Here is a 21,402-nt window from a genome sequence, read left to right on the forward strand (position 1 = left end):
TATGCCACGACTTCTTATGTTGAGGGAACGACATATTTTTCTTGTGGACACGAGTTTATTGCATAAACAAACCTGCGTGACCATAGCAACCCGGGATTATCAGAGATGGATTCATTATTATTTTATTTTGAATTAATAAATTATTATATTAATTATTGATTATTTCATAATTTATTTTATTGTTTTATAATATAAATTATTATATTGCACGCAATGTAAACAGCATTCATATTAAGTTTATAATGAATAAACGTTACCTAAAGTAGTCTAAATAACATAGGCATACAAGAAAACATTTTTACCCATCCCTCAATCGTCTTCAAAATATTTGTATATTATTATTAGGCCATTATTATCACCATCATCTTCATCAACATCATTATTATTAGCCTATTATTATATTTTTATATTTTCCCTTCATTTCGATCTTACATAACGTTCTTATTATTAATAATAATAATAAGAAGAAGAAGAAGAAGAAGAATATACAAATATTAAATTAAATGTTTCATGTTAGTAAAAATGTTTTAAACAACTCTGATAATCCCAGGTTGCTATGGTCACGAAGGTTTGTTTATGCATGAGAAAAATATGCCGTTCCCTCATCATAATAAGACGTGGCCACGAGAAATGTATGTCGTTCCCTCAACATAGCATCTCGAGACCACGACATCGTTACCTCGACAAAACGATCTCGTGGCCACGACATAATATGACGTTCCCACAAATTAATATCTCGTGGCTGTGTTATATTATCACGTTCTCACGAGTTTATATATCGTGGCCACGCCAAAACTAAGTGAACCGAAGACCTCCCCTCCCGGTCACCGTAGAATACCAGTTTGCTAAACACACTCACGGTGAAAACACGAATCGACTCAGTGATACATGAAACACTGATTACATTACACATAACATTACTTGTTTTATTTTAGATATTATTACAATAATGCTGTGATGGGCACCACTGTCCTAGTCGTCCATTTTGAAGAGGTTAATTGTCCTGAATTACGGCTGGTCCTGCACTGATTGTAAGGCAAAACGTGATTGGTTGGAGCGAGAACATGCAACGATTGGTCAGCCCCACGTGGCCGGTATCTGATTGGCTTAAGTAGAAGGTGGGTGGAGTCCATGCATTTGTGGATCAGTGTGCGTCTTGACGCTTGAAATGTTTCAAAATCCACAAATACGCGCAGCGATTTACAAATGCACAGAGAGCAATCCACAAATATGTGCTGCGATCCACAAATGCACAGAAAACAATCCACAAATACGCGCAGCGATCTACAAATGCACAGTACGCGATTCACATATAAATGCCGGGCAAAGTTGTGTTTGTAAAATAAAAAAAATATTTGTGAGTATGTTTTTTATTTGCAATTCTAATTTTTTTACTTGTGAATATAATTCATGTTTGTGGAACTCTAAGATTTATTTGTGGATCTCATTCTATTTATTTTGTGAATATGCTTTGTTTTTGTCAATCGCTTTACATTTATTTGTGGATCATAATGTATTTATTTGGAATTATGCAACGATTTGCTTACATTTCAACTTACATTGCATTTTTCTAGTTGTAAAGGTTAAAAACAGGGGCGCCCAAACTCGGTCCTGGTCCTTGGTTTAGCTCCAACTTGCCTCAAAACACCTGCCAGGGGGGTTTCTAGTATGCCTACTATAAGCTTGATTAACTGATTCAGGTGTGTTTAATTGGAGCTGGACCTAAAATCTGTAGGACACCTCCCTCCAGGACCGAGTTTGGGCACCCCTGGATTAAAACAATGATAAGATACTGACAAACAGTAGTGTTTCCTTGGACTCGGACGGACTCGACTCGGACTCGGCCCTTTGGGACTCGGACTTGAGTCCGACTCGGCCCATTTTGGACTCGGACTCGTCTCGGACTCGATTGGTAAAAGACTCGGACTCGTCTTGGACTCGATTGGTAAAAGACTCGGACTTGACTCGGACTCGACTTAGGTGGACTCGAACCCAACACTACTCATCTGCTTTCAAGGAAATTCTAAGTATGTTGGCCTCTATGAAGATAAGTGTTTCAGATCATGTCAATGTAACCCGGATAACCCAGGCTACTAGTAAAAAGATTAAGAATGATTCGAAATGTAAGAAAAGTTGAAGAAAGCTAAGAAGAAAAGAAAAAGGAGAAAGTTCCAGAAGGACGAAAGATTCATCAAATCACTCCTCTCACTTCAGTGACAGACGTCCCTTAGAGCCAATAGTAGCAGCGCATTCATAAGCAGATCCCAGTGTTAAAGTCATGTGGTTTAATCTTTCTTGTGAGAATATATAATTCTATTTTGCTCTGGTGAGTGAATTTTCATGTATTAATCTATCACTTTGACTCGTTACGAGGCAATTTTGAGTAGGCCGTGCACATACCGCGTGCGTTGAACTAGTTAGCACGTGAGCTAAAGCTACCACATGTAAAAGTGATAAATGGGTCATGAGACGACATGAGTGATTTATGAGTGTCGACATGTTTATTAGGAGTCAAAAAGTTGCATTAATGTGTCATTTGAGACGTGTGTATGAATTTGTGATTTCTTTCGTACAAAAAAGACTGGGATACTTAACCCTCTGGGGTCTGAGGGTGTTTTGGGGCCCTGGAGAAGTTTTGACATGCCCTGACATTTGTGCTTATTTCAGTATCTAAAAAAACATATTAATCGCTAAAGTTTGTTTACATTGTAATCAGCCCAAACTGGGCTACAGTAATATGCAGGCAACATTAATGTACATTTGTGTTTTTGAGAAAACAATGTTTATGCGTGGTTAGTGAAAAACTAAATGTTTTAAGTCACTGAAATAAGGCCATGAAACACATTCAGAACATTAGTTCACAAGACTTTTGAGAACTGGATGTGGTAGTGTAGAGTTTTTTTCTACAAGATAATGTGAAAATCATCTCATTCACGCGTTTACAGAAAACAATATATTGATTTAAATTTTCTAAGACATGTTTTGTGATTGAAAGGGAATATGCGAGGGAGTGACAACGACCATGAATATTTAGTGATTCACACCTGAGAGACAAAAGGCCCTATATTACTTTTATATCCTATTGTTATACAATAAATAAATATGATTTTATAGTCATAAACACAAGCATGCTTTGTATGTATTATACATTACAAAACCATTTTATGTCTGGGAAACGAATGTATTATTGTGAAGCCTGTCATAAACATCTATTTGTGAACAGAGTATATGACAGTAGTTTTGTCTGAACGATCTTAGACTCTATCATTCAGTGTTACAGTGTAAACACTATTACTTTTATATTGCGTCATTTTTATTTTATAGAACATTAAAAACATCCTGGCATCATCAAACATTTCAATGCAATGAAAAAACATACTTCATGTAACGGCTCCTGAAGGTTTTCTTCTGATCAAAGAATCACACTTCAACTGATGTCTTAATGTTTATTATCTTCTTGCAAAGAAGCATCGGCATCATCGCCATCTTGATACTTCGACACCACTTGAACATCGTGACACCCTTTGGATATCATTAACATCTTTACATCTTTACATCATGACACCGTGAAAAACTGAAACAAATAAATAACATTCAGATACATGAGTGTGTTCCTGCTTCTGAACCAACATCAATACACACAGTGCATTATTATAAATTAACAGATGAAATCTAAAGAATAAACAACATACCGTGTGCGCCTTCTAATCAGAAATCCAGGAGACATTAATGTATGTATTCCCTCTAACAAATAATCATGCAATAAGGCAGCTCTCAGCGTGTTTTCACTTCTTGTGAATCCGATACCAACGTGTCCAGCTAGATCATGTGACAAATTCAACTAACTTTGCACATTTCACCTGTAGGTGTCACTATTAACCCAGCAAACACAACAACGTTGTAAAAACGTTTTTTTCACATTGTAAAAAGGTTGTAATAACGTTTTTTTCCGACGTATTTAATACGACAAATGTCAGGTTTTTTAAACGTTATAAATACGTTTTTTCACAACATTGCAAAAACGTTTTTATAACGTTTTTAAAACGTTGGAAGGAGACGTTGTAAAAACTTTTTTGCAACGTTGTGAAAAAATGTATTTATAACGTACCTACCACGTCCAAACTGGTACTTCACATGCTGCCATCAAAATGTTTTATTTACAGTGTTAAATCTGACTATTGATCCTATTAAAAGCACTTATTTACATTAAAAGCACTTACTTACCTTGTAGCATTGCTGACCTCGTTGGTTTTCTAAGCCTATAGGTTAACATATGTAGGCCTAATAATTTATACTACGCAAAAATTATCACTCATCGTATTTATTCACAAAATATAAAAAGTAATGTGATATGGGTAGTTCACAAAAATAAACAAATAAGCCAATAAACAAGACAAATGCATGAATATATACCAATAAAGCATAACGGTTTCAAATAAAGTACAACATATGAAAATTATGCAATGACTGGCAAATTTGAATATGACTACAAAGTCTATTGCAGTTATAATAATAATCACACTGCAATCTTATTACTCGTTTGCACTAAAACTAATGATTATATCGTTAGAGATTTATTAGCACAAATTACAGGTATGTGGCATCCAATTTAGAACTTGTTCAAATAATATATAATACATACAGTTTATAATGGCTATTGTTGTTCAATTAATAATATTTTATAATACTGGAATACCTGAGATTTTGAAAAATGTATGTAGGTAGCGATTATTCAGTGCTTTAATTGTAAGTTACATTGTTATGCCACCTGGTGGCAGCAAGATACCGTCTTAATGACTTAGATAGAAAACCATTCTTTTAGTGCTGATTCATTCAGTTGCTGAATTCTGTGACCCACCAAATTATATGACTCTACTGCCGAGGGTAGTTTAGAAACATTTGAAATAATTTGTGGTAACCACAAATTTTGCTACAAAAACATAGTTTTAACTATGGTTATACAAATGGTAATCAGTATGGCAAAAAATGGTAGGACTAGAGGGTCAGGTTTAGTAGTAGGTGCCTAGGTTCACAAAATTAGGTGGGTCACAGAATTCAGTACAACCGCAAAAAGAAACAAGATTGTAAAGAAGTGAATTATCTAAACCAGGGGTTTTCAACTCTGACTCATGAGATCCAGTGTGAATTGGCTTATAGGTGCTTTGGGAAAAAACAACAACAGTAACAATATTTTTTTTAATGCTTAAGAGCAATTAACCTTCATATCTGAAATACGGCACATTCCCTATTCTTGCAATATTTGTGTTCATGTTCCTGAGTAATGTCTGCATGCACTAAATTCTGAGGAGAACAAATAATATGCTAGTAGACAGAAATCCATATGAGACGTCTGGTGTGGAAGGTGGATCTGAAACTGACTTCTGTCCAGGTTGACACAGCATCTCTTGTTTGTCTGTCTTCACAAACTGCCCTGAAATACAATTTTAACATCAACAATGATTGTTATAAATATAAAATGAGTCTCTTACATTCACAGTGCTCAGTACTTTTTTTTTTTTTTTTTTTTTTGTTATTATTATCTGTGTCTTGTTTTCTCATTACGTTGGGCCCCTCTGTAGGTTGCTGTATACCAAGTGTCCTCAGTGAGTTAAACGAGATGGCCTTCTAGGACATACACGATAAAAAAGTATATTTAATTGATATATACTTGATATATAAAAAACGTAATAAATGGTAATAAATGGTAATGTCTGTTTGAGGTTTTACTTTCTAGTCAGATGGTTCATAGCACATTGGAGATGCTCTTCAACAGGAGGTCTGCTCCAACTCTACTGCAGTACTGCCATCAGCATGAAGAATCTAATGTTAGAAACATAAACAATTTGTCACAGAGCCAACAATATGCAATATACAAGGTCAGCATGATTAGAAATAAACAAACTGGAATATGTGAAATAGGTGAAATGCAGAAAAGAGAACAATATAAAGAATATTTCAATCTAGTAATCCTCATACAGTATCACATTACAGTTTGTTTGGAAATCAAATCCTTCTTACATAATACATAACTTACTGACGTAAGAATCACAGTACAATTTTTATTAATATCTTTTTAGCGTGATCAAAACGTGTTTAAAATTATTTGACCTAATTTTCACCCTTCATGTAAGTGACGTCACCGATTAACAGTACAGCCCATACATTGAGGTTAAATAGTTTACTTCCGTTCATCCACTGACAAATTGCCAGCAATATTTACAAAACTATTAAAAAAAAAACTGTCATCTACACATAATATGTGACTAAAAGCGAAAACTTTATGAAATAAGAGCTAAACTCTACAGTTAGCCTACATCTTATAGTTAGCCTAACGGTTGAGATGTTAACGGACTTTCTCGAAGACACTAAACCATTTCTATAAAGTAAATATTTGACAGAAACGTGTCAATGTAAGAAAGTGTTAGGAACCGTTGTATGTATTATTTTTGTCTTATTAGGGACAAAACTTACCGTAAAACAGTGTGACAGACGGAGACTCGCCGCTTGTCAGTTAAGCTGCTTCCCCGTTTCCATGGTAACTCTCTCTCCGCTCCAGTTTAAATACAACTCGAATGTTCAAAGCGCGTGCCGTTTAAAATGTAGCGTTTACATAAATACATACATGAACTACAACGTACAGATGTCAGAATCACAGATAAAATGTCCTGAAACGTGATAACGTATTGTGTAAGTGGATAGTGTAGGCCTAATGTAGGTAATCAAACTCTAAATGGAATGAGAATATAAAAGCATATTAGCAGAGAATGTAAAACAATTTTTGAAGTCAGTCTATAACAGGTTATAATATAATATAATATATGTTACAATATGTTATATATGGAATGGCTGTTAACCCCATTCAGAAACCACTGCAATCCGGCACCGAACGAAACAGTAGAAAGGTACAAATTTTTCTCCAGAAATCAGAACTCAGGCGAAATGATTGACAAGTATATTACTGATCTGAAAGTGCTGGCAGACATGTGCAATTTTGGATCGGCTAAAGATTCTCTGATTAGAGACCGAATTGTATCTGGCATACTGAACTCAGAAGTGAGAGAACGTCTATTAAGAGAGTCAGACCTGACGCTTGAGAAATGCGTAAGGATTTGTAGAGCATCAGAACTGTCAAAAGAGAATGTGATGACCATTGAGGGACAGAAAGCTGAAGAAGTGCACACAGTACAGAGAATCAAACAAGGTCAGGGTGCCAAACAAACTGCTACATCTAAGTGTAAATTATGTGGAAAACAGCATGAATGGAAAAAACTGAGTTGCCCAGCTTATGGAAAGCAATGCAGAAAATGTGGCAAGCTGAACCAGTTTGCTGCCACATGCAAAACAAAAGAGAATAAGAGAAAAGGAATACACAGTGTAGCAGAAATAGAAGAGGAACCGGTTCAGGAAATCCTAAGCCTTAGTTCGCAAATGAGGGAGGACAAACAGGAAAAACAACTGTTTGCAACCATGTTGATAGGAGAAAGACCAGTAAAATTTCAGCTAGACTGCGGAGCCAGTTGTAACGTAATCCCCATTCAGCAGTTAAACCCTGACACAGTGATGGAAAAGACTGAACAGATTCTGGTCATGTATAATAAGAGCACCCTGAAACCAGTAGGAAAATGCAGAATAAAAATAAGAAACCTGAGAAACAGAAAACTGTACCGGCTGGAGTTTATTATAGTGGAGGAAACCTCTTCAGTGCCCCTGCTGGGAAACAAGGCAGTGCAAGCAATGGATCTGGTAAGAATACAGCATGAAAATATTATGGCAATTGATGATATTGTTACCACAGAAAGATGCAGAGAAAAGAAACCATGGGACAAGAGCGACATGCATAGGGAGTATGCTGATGTATTTGAAGGAGATGGATGCCTGGAAGGAGAATATAACCTAGAGGTGGATCCTGCAGTGAAATCAGTGAGGCTTCCCAAGTGAAGAGTACCTGTGGCACTAATGAAACATCTAAAAGATGAGCTGGGAAGCCCTGTAGAGAGAGGCATTATAGCTCAGGTGGAAAAGAGCACGGATTGGATTAGCAGCATGCTGGTGGTGAAGAAACCATCTGGAAAACTCAGAATTTGTATTGACCCAAGACCACTAAACAAAGCTCTGAGACGTCAACATTTTCCCTTGCCCACCATAGATGATGTTCTCCCCGATCTGACCAAAGCGAGAGTCTTTACAATACCTCAGGCATTGGAGGGGCTTCCAGGAATTCAGATAATAGCAGATGACATCCTTGTCTGTGGGGAAGGCGACAATGATGAGGCAGCTGAGAAAGATCATGACACAAAACTAAGACAACTCCTGGACCATTGTAGAGACCGAAACATCAAACTAAATTTCAACAAACTCAAGCTAAGACAGAAAGAGGTGCCATACATTGGACACAGACTGACTTCCGAAGGACTAAAGATTGACCCAGAGAAGGTGAGAGCCATATTGGAGATGCCCAGGCCATCAGATGTGAAGGGACTCCAGAGATTATTAGGTATGGTGAACTGTTTGTCCAAATTTTGCGCACACTTATCAGACAGCTGTGACACATTGAGACAACTGACACACGAAGACGTGATTTGGGAGTGGACTGATGTACAGGAAGACGCATTCAACAAATTGAAACAAATGATTGCCTCAGCACCTGTTTTGAAGTACTACAATCCAGAAGATGACCTGGTTCTCCAATGTGACTCCTCTGAGACAGGACTGGGCGCAGCACTTTTGCAGGCAGGACAACCAGTCGCTTATAGCAGCAGAGCCCTTACAGCCACAGAAAAGGGATATGCACAAATAGAAAAAGAATGCCTGGCAATTCTTTTTGGAATGGAGAAATTTCACCAGTACACCTATGGCAGGAAAGTATAAGTACATTCAGACCACAAACCCCTAGAAACCATCGTAAGAAAGCCATTGCTTAATGCACCCAAGAGATTACAGAGAATGCTTTTGAGACTACAACGATATGACATTAATGTTGTCTATGTGCCAGGTCGACTGATGCACCTAGCAGATACTCTCAGCAGAGCGTACCTACCAGAGTGTGCTGCAGAAGGATCAGTAGAGACAGAAATTGAGACAATCAACATGTTGCAGTACCTGCCCATATCAGAAGGGATTCTACAAAAGATACAGAGAGAAACTGCTAAGGATGAGACATTTCAGATGTTGCAGCAAGTGATAGCTCAGGGATGGCCAGAGGAGAAAACTCAGCTGAAAGAAGAGGTAAGACAATTCTTTTCTATAAGAGAAGAGCTCAGTGAGCAAGATGGAGTGATTTTTAGAGGAGAGAGAGCTCTAATACCAGCAAAGCTGAGAACAGAGATCATGGAGATAATTCATGCGTCACATCTAGCCATGGAAAGCTGCTTACGAAAAGCAAGAGACTGTGTATACTGGCCTGGGATGAGTGCTGCTATTAGAGAATACATAGGGAAGTGTGCAAACAAGCCTACTACTACAACAGAGGAGCAAAAGATCTTAGACCTCTGCAGGAGGGAGAACAAGTACGAGTTCAGCTGGACACGAAACGTAGAGCACACTGGACACCGGCAAAGGTGGAAAGAATGACCAATAACCGATCATACACTGTCAAGCTGGAAAATGGAACTGTTGTACGGAGAAATCGGAAACATCTCAGGACTGTGCCTGGAGGACCACAGAGAGCAGACACATGGAACTCAACTGTCAAGCTTCATCAGACTAATCATCCAGATGAGGGACATTCAAAGGCAGTACCAGAGTCGCGCATGACACGCACACACCATTCAGACACCAGCAACAAGGTTGTGATAACTAGAAGTGGCAGAATAGTTAAGAGACCAACACACTTGAGAGATTTTGTTTAAATATGTTTAATTGTTCTTAAGACACTGACGTGCAGTTTTGAGTATACAGTGTTATGTTGTTGTGCACAATTTGTAATGTTATGTTGTTTCTTGCATACAGTGCACATAATACAGTGTATAAATTGTTAAAAAAAAAATAAAATAAAAAAGGAAAGATGTTACAATACGTTATATATGGTCAGCAGGATGTGAAGATGTGACAGACCATGTATGGTTAAATTGTAATTTGAGTGTGTGACTTCATTGAGATGCGTGAGCACGTTAAGTAAAGAAAAGCACAGAAAACCTGCGTTTCTGAGACTCCTTGTTTTTTGAGGGATAGTTGATTACCAGAGTGAACCAAGCTTAAAACAATATAATATAATATAATATAATATAATATAATAATAGCTTTAGAAATTTTATTTATTTACTTATTTAGCTACCTAACAAAAAACATACCAGAAATTGTAAACACAGTGTAGAATAAGTAGGCTATCTATAGCAAAACACATTAAAAACAAACATCACGTACAAAGGGAGTTTTGGAACGGTTGCATACTGTCATGACGTTTGTAAAAAATAAATATTTTTTAACCAACCAATCATTTCTGTTCATGTGTTAATACCTCTCTCCCACCTTTCATTTGTTTATACCACAGACTGGTTTACACACTGAGCTGTTAACTCGTGATATATGAATATACGGTATTATTAAATGAGCAAAGACAACTTAAAGTAAGGATTCACATATTACTTTTAAGTCCTTTTGATATTGCTCAGACTGTCTGTTACTCAGTCACTGAATTGCGTTAATGTTAAAATATCACTGTTATTTTACTGATATTTTTACATAAACAGAACAGTTTTACAAGGTTATATTTGGGTACTTTCATGACGTTTTAAAACGTCTTATTCCAACGTGCATATTGAAAAGTAAGGATTCACATACTACTTTTAAATACTTTTAAGAACGTAGTTTTTGCAAGGTTGTATTTGGGTACTTCTATGACATTTTTAAAACGTTTTATTCCAACGTGAATATTACGTTATTTTAACACCTGAATAAAACATCCCCCCGAAAGTTGTAGTTTGGTCTGGTTTCATTTCTGTAATGGACGAACGTGATATTTACGTTTTTTTGACTACTTAAAGAAAACGTTCCAAGTTGGTATTTTTACAACGTTTATAAAACGTTTTATTTTGGTAACATTTTTTTTTTTACTTAAAAAAAAAACGTTTTTAAAACGTTGTACTACAACATTACCTAATTGCAACCAAAATGCAATGTTGTGAAAAGTTGTAAAAACGTTTTGTGTTTGCTGGGAACCCAGTTTCGTAATACTCAAATACAATTTCCAAATAAACACTGACAATAAATTGTACACCATTTGTGTACTAAATACCTTTTTTACATAATTAATGACTGAAATAATTAAAAGAAAATACAACGTTTTCTGTGACAGCTACACTTCATAACGTTTCACTTGATTACACCTAGTCAGGAATTACCCACCCAGCAAAAACTTGTCGAAAAGACGTCGAAAGGACGACAATGCCAGACGTCTAAACAACGTGAAAATTTGGTCGAAAAGTGAAAGACGAAAAGACGTCTATAAAAAGACGTCCAAATTCCGTCTAAATATGGTTGTAAAGTGAAAGTTAAAAAGACGTCTTTTTCAGGCCGAATTTCAACCGTAAATTCATGATTATATTCATTTCATATTCAAAATAAACAATTCACAAAAGAGTACTAAAACATTTATTGACACATTAAATACATCTTTCAAGTAAAAAACACTTTCCTGATCACAAATTAAGCCTGCATTTGATTAAACATACCGTAAAAACAGTAAAATTCTAAAATATAACTGTTTTCTATATGAATACATTGTGAAAGGTCATTTATTCATGTGAACTACATTGTCATCATAATTACTCCATTCAGTATTTATTTGAAACTGATTTTTCAAAACATCTTTGAAAATACTGAAAATGTTTATAACACAGGACAATGACCAATTCTAACCACATTAGAACACATCTCACCCAAAAAATGCCAATTTTGCCATTAATTACTTACTCTCATGTCACTCAACCCATAAAAAACTTTTGTGCAGAATACAAATAAAGATATTTTTTTAACAGATGCCTTGTGTATGCAAAAAACAGCAACAACAAAATTACATCTTTATTCATACATTAGGTATCTCCAACACATTTTCACAAAAGCACCATAAGATTTTTGTTTGTGTGTGTGAATAAAAATGCAATGTTTTTTGTGCATATAAACCATTCACATCACTTCATAAAATTAAGTTTAAACAACTGGAGTCACATGGCTTACTTTAATGCAGTCTTTACTACCTTTCCAAAAGTTTTACAGGTTTGGAAAGACATGAAGGATGAGTGCTGAAAATGTTTGGTTTAACACATTAGTTAAACAGTTCCCTCAGGGGCATCAGTAAATCTCTGCCTGATCTCTGGTCTTCTGGTTCTTCTGCTCCTTCCACCATCCCAATCCTGGAATTGTGAGCCACGACAAAAGTTTCCACTTTAAATGCTTCAGCCTGGCTGCTTTTTCTCCAGCATCTAAAATGAGAGAGAAAACAAGAACCAAAATGTAAATGTTAAAAACAAACAAATAAACAAAAGTGTGGGAACTGACTTTCTAGAATTTTCAACACAGTTTTATGTCACTTCCTATATATGCATTGCAAATGTGGTACAGTTAAAATTACTATGCAAGTACTAAAAGAATTCAGCTGCTGAAATGTTAAATGGATAGTACATAAGAACTGTACTGAAACAGTGTTCCCTACAATGGTTATAAAAGCCGAAACATACATAAATACTGAGAGTGTGTTTGACATTAAAAAAAAACAACAACAAAAAAAACTTACACAGCAAAAGATGCAGTCACCTGTAGCTGAATGGACTTTGGTTTTATTTAGCTGTGATTGACACAAAAAGGAATAGAAAATAATAACATCACTGAATATGAGTCAAAAATTACATATTTCTGTTCAAATGAAAGTGTAATCATTCTCCATGAGTGATTAATTAGTGTATCAGGGGTTCTTCTCAACTCTGGCCCTCAAAGTCCACTGCCATACAGAGGGTGCGTCTCAATCACCTTAATAGTTTGCTAGGTTGTGAACTGATAAATTGTGATTACAAATTCAGACATTGATAAAGACAGTGGCTCACTACACACTATTTCCATCCTCACTGTACAGCATCACTACTGATATTTACACACAGCATTAAAATGCATTATGTTTGTATGTTAAAGTCCTTTTAAAATATCTAACAAGCAAACAAACATTAAAATATATAGATACATATAATTTTGCAAAAGAAAATTACATATGCATGGTGATATAGGCTAAATATATTATGAAAGATACATTTAAAGTAATTTACTAAGCTTTCTCAGATCACCTGTGTTTTTTATATCTCTGTCAGCAGCTCCCTTCAGAAATTTTAAAATCAGTAGAAGTTTTTTTCTGAAACTGCTTAAGTCACAGGACAAGTGGAATCAATATTTGTTTACCATGAAAGGTCAAAACATGCTTAAAGTACTTATGTATCTGATTAACCGTATATTGCATACTTCTAGGTTAAATAAATTAGCTTACTTCCTTTCACCCAATGACAAATTGCCTGCAAAACCTTTATAAAAAAAAAAAAGCAAAACAGCAAGTAATGTTAATATAGTTCTTAATACTCTTATAGTTAGCATTACAGTTCAGATGCTAACAGACTTTTTCTGAAGACAATAAACCATTTCTATAAAGTAAATATTCAACAGAAGTGTATCATTTACATGAAAGAAAGTGTCAGGAACACATGCATGTACTATTCGTGTATTATTAGAGACTAAACTTACCTGAAATTTGTGAAAACAACCGTGGAAGATGTGTTTTGCTGCTCGACAGTTGAGTTTCCGCCCCATTTCCATGGTAACTCCTTCTGCTCCAGACTTGAATGTTCAGTGTGTGTGCCCATTAAAGCAAGCAGATGTCATGCAGAATGTATAAATGCCATCATAAAGTAATATTACATAATGTAAATGAAGTAAAACACTTACTTAAATACATATTTTAAATGAGATAAAACACTTACTTCTAGTGTTTTCCTTTCTAGTGTTTAGGTGCACACAGCATATTCATATCATCATGAAGTAATAATACACATAATGTAAATGAAGTAAAACACTTATTTTTGGCATTTTCCTTTATAAAACCAACTTTCCCGTCTGCTCCATGTTGTAATTTAAAGAAAATATCTCTCTGAGTAAAAGTTTAGGAGAGAACAGCACATAAACATCACTATAAATCAATATGACGTTATAAAATACATATTTTAAATTACATAAAACACTTACTTCTAGTGTTTCCCTGTTAAAAGTGACCTCCACCTCAGCACTGCATAGCAATTCAGATCTATGAGAAATGTTTAGGTGCACACAGCATATTAATATCATCATACAGTAATATTACACATAATGTAAATTAAGTAAAACACTTTTCCTTAATAAAACCAACTTTCCCATCTGCTCCGCATCGTGATTGAAAGAAAATATCTCTGAGAAAAAGTTCAGGAGAGCACAACACAGAAATATGGTGGTCATAATTATTATACATAATGTAAATGAGGTAAAACACTTATTTTCTGTGTTTTCCTTGATAAAAACGAACTGCCCTGTCTGCTCCGCATCGCGAGTGAAAGGAAATACCGTTACCTCTCTGAGAAAAAGTTTAGGGGTAACGTTAATTACACAGCGCTCTCGTCTGTTCCGCATGGCGAGTGGAAAAAAATGTATTTGAGAAAAGTTTAGTTTAGTTAAGATTAAACACCTTATTTCGTTGTTTCCCATCCTCATATGCTCCGCATCGCGAGGAAAGAAAATGGCGTCTGTAAAAAGTATTTCAAATGAGTGAGGCGCGCACACGAGGAAATATCCCGGATGTGAATTACTACTAAATTCGACGGACCAAACAATGACCAATTTTCAACGTTGATTTTAGGGCAACTTTGGACCAAAATTAGATGGACCAAACAAAGACCACTTTTCGACGTCGATTTTTGGGCTAAATTAGGACTAAATCCGACGGACCAAACAACCACCAATTTTCAACGTCGATTTTTGGGCTAAAAGAAGTCCATGACGGGCCGACGTGATTTAGCCCCAAAAAACGACGTCCAAATGACGTCTGGTGCTGGGTGGGTATAGTTTGGAAAAAAATCTAACTACTATAATGTCTACAAGTTATATCACAGTAACACAACAACTAACGTAAGTAGGCTAATAAAAGAAAGACTTACTCTTTCGGTGGATCTCGCCGTGCGTCGCATCGTGCTCTTCTTCTGAGGGAAATCTTTCTCCTCACAGCGCGTCTTCTTCCAGTAACAAGATGAAGTAGCCGAGATAAACAATGAAGTGAAGTCTCCCGCTTTGTTTACGTTGATGTGGGCTGTTCGCCGCTTGCGCCTCCACGTGGCTGATTATAATAACAAACCGAAAGTAGCTTGTGGGCGTGATCAAATTAAAAATAATTAGGTCTGAGGAGAAAGACTGGACATGGGGTTGGTTTCATACAGATTACTTTAACACATGATATTTGTTTTCGATAAGACTTACTCCATTTAAAAGTAGACATATCAGGCTTTCTATAGATATCTCTCTCGTCTCTGAGTATTCGCTGAGTTTTAGTTCATTTTAGTGAGGCATTTCTTAATGACAATCACAGAGAACAACACAGCAGACTGCATACCCTGTTTGTTTGCTTTATTTCACAAAACCACAGAGTGTTGTTGTTATTATGAGTGTACACAAATAAAAGTGAATTCCTTACAGATTCCATTGATGTATTGCTCTTATCTGCACGATCAAAAATGATGGAGTAATTTAAGTTCTTTTTGACATTATCAGAAAAACGGCCACAAACTGCGCCGGTGCGTTTTTCGACCCCAGGGGGTTTTAATAATGATAATGTAACAGAGAGTGAGAGGCGAGAGGCGAGCGGATCCATATGCAAGCTTTTATTGAAGGGACGAGACAGAGACATGGTCGAACAGGCAGGGTCAAAACAACAGTAAACAGATATCAGGGCTAGGCACAAAGAAGTCTGTGAAACAGGCGCAGGAGCCCTCCAGGGCGGAGCCGGAGGCAGAGCAGGAGGCGCCAGAGCCCTCCAGGGCAGAGCAGGAGGTGCAGGAGCCCTCCAGGACAGAGCAGGAGGCGCAGGGGCCCTCCAGGGCAGAGCAGGAACCCGCGTCATAGACTGGGACCTGGGGAGAACAGGGACAGAGGAGGCAGACAGAATGAGGGGCAAAGCAGAGAGTTTGAGGAAGAACGCCGCCTCCCTAGGAGGATCTACAGCCGAAGCTGACACCTCAGGAGGCATTCTCCGACAGGGAAGGCCTCTGGAGCTGACTCGTGGTCAGACAGGGCCTCTGGAGCAGACTTGAGACCAGACGGGAGCTCTGGAGCAGGCTTGTGATCAGACGTGGCCTCAGGAGCTGACTTGTGAACAGACGTGAGCTCTGGAGCGGGCTTGGGATCAGACATGACCTCAGGAGCTGACTTGTGAACAGACGTGAGCTCTGGAGCAGGCTTGGGGTCAGACGTGACCTCAGAGGCTGACTTGTGAACAGACGTGACCTCAGGAGCTGATTTGTGAACAGACGTGACCTCTGGAGCTGATTTGTGAACAGACGTGACCTCAGGAGCTGACTTGTGAACAGACGTGGCCTCAGGAGCTGACTTGTGAACAGACGTGAGCTCTGGAGCAGGCTTGGGATCAGACATGACCTCAGGAGCTGACTTGTGAACAGACGTGAGCTCTGGAGCAGGCTTGGGGTCAGACGTGACCTCAGAGGCTGACTTGTAAACAGACGTGACCTCAGGAGCGCAGTGTGCAGCCCACACACACCAAATGGCAACTGCCATTAAGGGAAGAGCCGCAGTAGATAGTGGGATGTCTGTTGGCCCTGAGGGTGTGGATGCTGTGGACTTGTGGCTTGGAAATGTGGGTTCTGCGGGTTCAGCTGATACATGATGAGGCTCTTGGTGGTCAGCTGAGATGTGAGGTGGCTTAAGAAGGTCTGAGGGGATCTGGTGAGGTTCTGGCAGGACAGCCGATTCTTGACTTGATTCAGAGAGGTCTGCCGTGACTTGACTTGATTCAGGGAGGTCTGCCATGACTTGACTCAGAGAGGTCAGCTGTGGCTTGACTTGGCTCGGGAATAACAGCAGCAACTTGACTTGGCTCATGAGGATCTGCTGTAACCTGGCTTGGCTCATGAAGATCAACTGTGGCTTGGCTTAATGTAGACATCTCAGTTGTACCTTGACTTGATTCAGGAACAACAGCTGTAACGTGACTTGACTCATGAGAAGCAGCAATAACTTCACTTGGCTCATGAAGATCAGTTGTGGTTTGACTTGATTCGTGAAGACCGGCTGTGGCTTGGCCTGACTTGTGAAGACCAGTAGTAATGGCTTGACTAGACTCACGGAGATCAGAAGTGACTTTACTTGGCTTATGAGGATCAGTGATGACTTGACTTGGTTCGTAGAGACCGGCTGTGACTTTGCTTGACTCAAAAAACACGGCTGTGACTTGACTGGATTTAGAAAGAGCGGCTCTGACTTGACTTGACACAGGAAACACAGCTTTAACTTGACTTGACACTGGAACCACAGATGTAACTTGACTTGACTTAGGAAGAGCAGCTCTGACTTGACTTGACACTGGAACAGCGGCTGGAGCTTGACTTGACACTGGAGCAGTAGCAGTGATTTGAATTGATTCAAGAGCTGCATCTGGAAGGGCGGCCATGATGGGTGTAGACTCAGGAGCAGAAAACATAACATGAACAGGTGCTGGATTGGCTGACGAGGCGTTAGCGGGCGCTGTGGCGTTAGCGGGCGCGGGCGTGGCTGCCATCTTGTGCAGTGGCTCGGAGCGCTCGGGTGAGACCTCGCTTGACCCTAAAGAAACAACAGCTTTGGCTTGACTGGACTTGGAAGCTTGACTGGACTTTGAGGCTTGACTTGACCCGGGAGCTTGACTTGATTCTGACGTCTGACTTGACTCTGGGGTAGCAGCCGTGATGAGATGGAGCGCCATTTTGGCTGCCCATACAGCCATTAGGGGTGAGTCCAGCACGTGGGCCATCATGACCACAGGCGGCTTCCGAGTGCTGGCCGCGGGTTCTGGGATGGCGGCCATCTTGTGGCATGGCTTGGAGACAACGGCCATCTGGTGAACAGGCTTAGGGACGGCGGCCATCTTGTGAACTGGCTCTGGGACGGCGGCCGTCTTGACAGCACTAGGCTCAGGAAAGACGGCTGTAACTTGACTTGTGACAGGAGCGACAGCTGTAATTTGACTTGATTCAGGAAACACAGCTGCAACTTGACTGGACTCGGGAACTTGACTTAACTCGGGAAACGCAGCTGCAACTTGACTTGACTCAGAAAATTGACTTGACTCAGGGAACGCAGCTACAACTGGACTTGACTCAGGAAATGCAGCTGCAACTCTACATGGCTGGGGTATGGCAGCTGTGACGTGACGAAGCTCCGTTTTCGCCGCCATCTTGTGAACGGGCTCCCTCATCACCACCATTTTGTGAGCGCGTACTGGCGCAGCCGCCATCTTGCAATGGGCACCGCTGTCGCCGCCATTTTGTGCACGGACTCTGTTGTCGCTGCTGTGGTATGAACGCGCCCTGGCGCAGCTGCCATCTTGGGAATGGGCACCGCTGTCGCCGCCATTGTTTGAGCGTGCTCCAGCGTGGCCGCCATTTCACGAGCAAGCCAAGCGGCCAGCGGTTCCGTGGTGTCGCGCTCCTCATCCGCGACACCCACTGTAAACGACGAGCCCACACACAATAGTGCAAAGTCCAGAAGTCTCGCCTTCAGTGGCTCATTAACGCCATCACCAAAAATTTCTATTATTATACAGTCCGGGAGGGTGGAATAATTAGCAATGGCCAAAAACTCACGGATGTGTTGCTCGAGTGTACGTGGTCCTTGTTTTATCCTGAATAGAATCCTGTCAGTGTCCAAATCTTCTGAATGTCCGGGGGTGAAGCTGCTGGATCCTGTTAGCACAGAGTATTCTGTAACGGAGAGTGAGAGGCGAGAGGCGAGCGGATCCATATGCAAGCTTTTATTGAAGGGACGAGACAGAGACATGGTCGAACAGGCAGGGTCAAAACAACAGTAAACAGAGATATCAGGGCTAGGCACAAAGAAGTCCGTGAAATAGGCGTGGGTCGAACAGGGGCGAACGTAATCCGCAAAGGGGCGAGACGAGAGAGAAGAATCCGTGACACGAGCAATAGTCCAATAGGCAGGCGACGAAACAGTCGAGACGTGATGGCCAGGCGAGGGAACTAAACACCGGGAAACTAGGAACAACGGAACTAGGAAACGCTAACAACAATGATAATAACAACGACAGGCTTGCGAGGGGAGAGACCGGGGCTTTTATAGCGCTGCTGATTGGTCACGGGTGCTGACGCAATCAGCGTGATGGATACTGGGAAATGTAGTCTGGGGTGTAATGCAACAGTCAGTGTGTGATGATAGGGTGAGATGTGACATCTGGTGGTGAGCGGGCCGCGGAACACCGACCAGATTCGTAACAGATAAACAGAGAGACTTTATCTTTTTGAACTGAATCTCGGATCTGAATCATTTGTTTTACAAACTTTGATCAATTGAGTCGCTTGATTCACGAACTGTGTTCAACTGAATCATTTGCTTGTTTTTGCTTTTTCAACTTTCATAGTTGAATATACTGTTAAGTGTTATCTACATTAATTTCTACATTCTGAGTTAGAGTGAACATCCAATTACAATTCTTTTTATTGGGTCACTAAATGTAAAGTTTATTGAAGAGTTTAGTATTGTGAATTGATTGGAAAGAAACACAGTATTTGTTTTTTTGAGAATTTACTTTATTTTCGTCACATTGTGTGAAGAGTGAAACCTCGTCAAATTGAATTGAACCTGTTGAACTGCTGATTTTCTGGTCTTATAAGAGACAACAGGATAGTTTGTGAAAGTTGTTTAAATCGGTAACACTTTATTTTAAGGATCCAAAATAATGCATAGTTAAGAATTAATTAACGGTTAATTTGTTCACAGTTAAGCATTAGTTCAGCACAAACACACTAGTAATTAATGATTAATTTAACATTTTAAGGTTCCAAATGATGTATTAGTTAAGTATTAATAAACTAGTAATTCACGATTAACTTGTTTACAATTATGCATCAGATAAGCATGAACACATACATAAATAATGATTAACTGAACATATAGTAAGGGCATAATAGCCATTATTTACAAAGTATTAAACATTTAAAGACACATAAATAAGCAAAAATAAATAACAAAAATAAGCTAGTAATTAATAAATAACTGAATGTACAGTAAATACATGTTAGCCATTATTTACAACTTAATAAGCCATTATTATTATTATTATTATTATTATGGAGTGATCTAAATATATTTCTGTGATTTACCATCTATTAAGTTAACCAAATAATAAGCTAGTAATTATGTTTATTTACTGCTGGTTTGCAATTATAAATGGCTAAAATAGTGTAATAAAGACTATTTTATGTATCAGGTTCTACAGTTCTGTTAAAGTTATATCCACATTAATTATGGCACTTATTAAGTGATTTTCAAGCTTATTTACCAGAATAAGCCAATAATTAAGGCTAAACTGCCATTAATACAGTACTAATAAAGCCAATTTGACCCCCTATTCTAAAGTGAAAGTTATATCCACATTAATTATGGCACTTATTAAGTGATTTTCAAGTTTATTTACCAGAATAATCCATTAATTCAGCCTGGTCTCACTGTTTATACGTAGGTATTTATACGTAACGTTAACGTTTAGGGACATAACGTACATTTTTGAACTTTGTATTGATGCTAAAACATACAATTTAGACGTATTTCAACGTTTAAAACGTACAGATAGCTACGGATTTTTTTGTTAAAAAACGTAAAATATTTACGTATCTTTTATTTCATTAACATAAAACGTAACTGACCAAAACATGCAGGGAAATTGCCATTTATTAAGAATTTTGAATAAAAATATTTTTTATAGTCGCTAATCCCACTACTACCCCTAAACCTAATGTTAACCATAACTCTCTCTGTACAGTTATAAAGAAAACAAAACATGACAGTGCAATCACAATCATTGATTTATTACAAAAATATCAACAGCCGTACCAAAAAGTAATCCAAATGACGATGCATTTGGAGTCGCAGTCCTCTCTGGCAGAATGCAGTAGGTTTGTTTGAGGTGCTGGGCAGATTTTAAAATGATAATCGCTGAAAATAATATCCAGATTATTAGCATCATTCAAACACCAGAAACACGTCATGTCGTAATCTGTGACGAAGGCAGGCGGGAACCAATGAGCGTTGTTTTTTCCTGTCGTAAAACCTGTAGTCTCTAATGCGGCAATATTTGAATTTAGAAAATGCACTTCAGCACGGGTTATAGCTGTTGCTGCTGGA

General features: G+C 38.5%; 1 protein-coding gene and 2 long non-coding RNA genes across 4 annotated transcripts in view; 1 reads left to right on the forward strand and 2 right to left on the reverse strand.

Annotated features, from left to right (window-relative positions):
• The window catches only part of LOC127164364 (NACHT, LRR and PYD domains-containing protein 12), a 623,074-nt gene that overhangs the window by 584,632 nt on the left and 17,040 nt on the right, over positions 1–21,402 (forward strand). The gene's annotated exons all lie outside the window — the stretch shown is intronic.
• LOC127164368 (uncharacterized) lies at positions 4,528–5,840 on the reverse strand. The gene is made up of 3 exons (XR_007827634.1): positions 5,728–5,840; positions 5,563–5,625; positions 4,528–5,431 (listed from the first exon to the last, which is right to left on the reverse strand). It is a non-coding gene; the product is annotated as an uncharacterized LOC127164368 (long non-coding RNA).
• LOC127164366 (uncharacterized) lies at positions 11,341–16,002 on the reverse strand. The gene is made up of 3 exons (XR_007827632.1): positions 13,720–16,002; positions 12,731–13,619; positions 11,341–12,419 (listed from the first exon to the last, which is right to left on the reverse strand). It is a non-coding gene; the product is annotated as an uncharacterized LOC127164366 (long non-coding RNA).

This window comes from Labeo rohita, chromosome 4 (assembly GCF_022985175.1).
Source record: "Labeo rohita strain BAU-BD-2019 chromosome 4, IGBB_LRoh.1.0, whole genome shotgun sequence".
Lineage (NCBI taxonomy): Eukaryota > Metazoa > Chordata > Actinopteri > Cypriniformes > Cyprinidae > Labeo > Labeo rohita.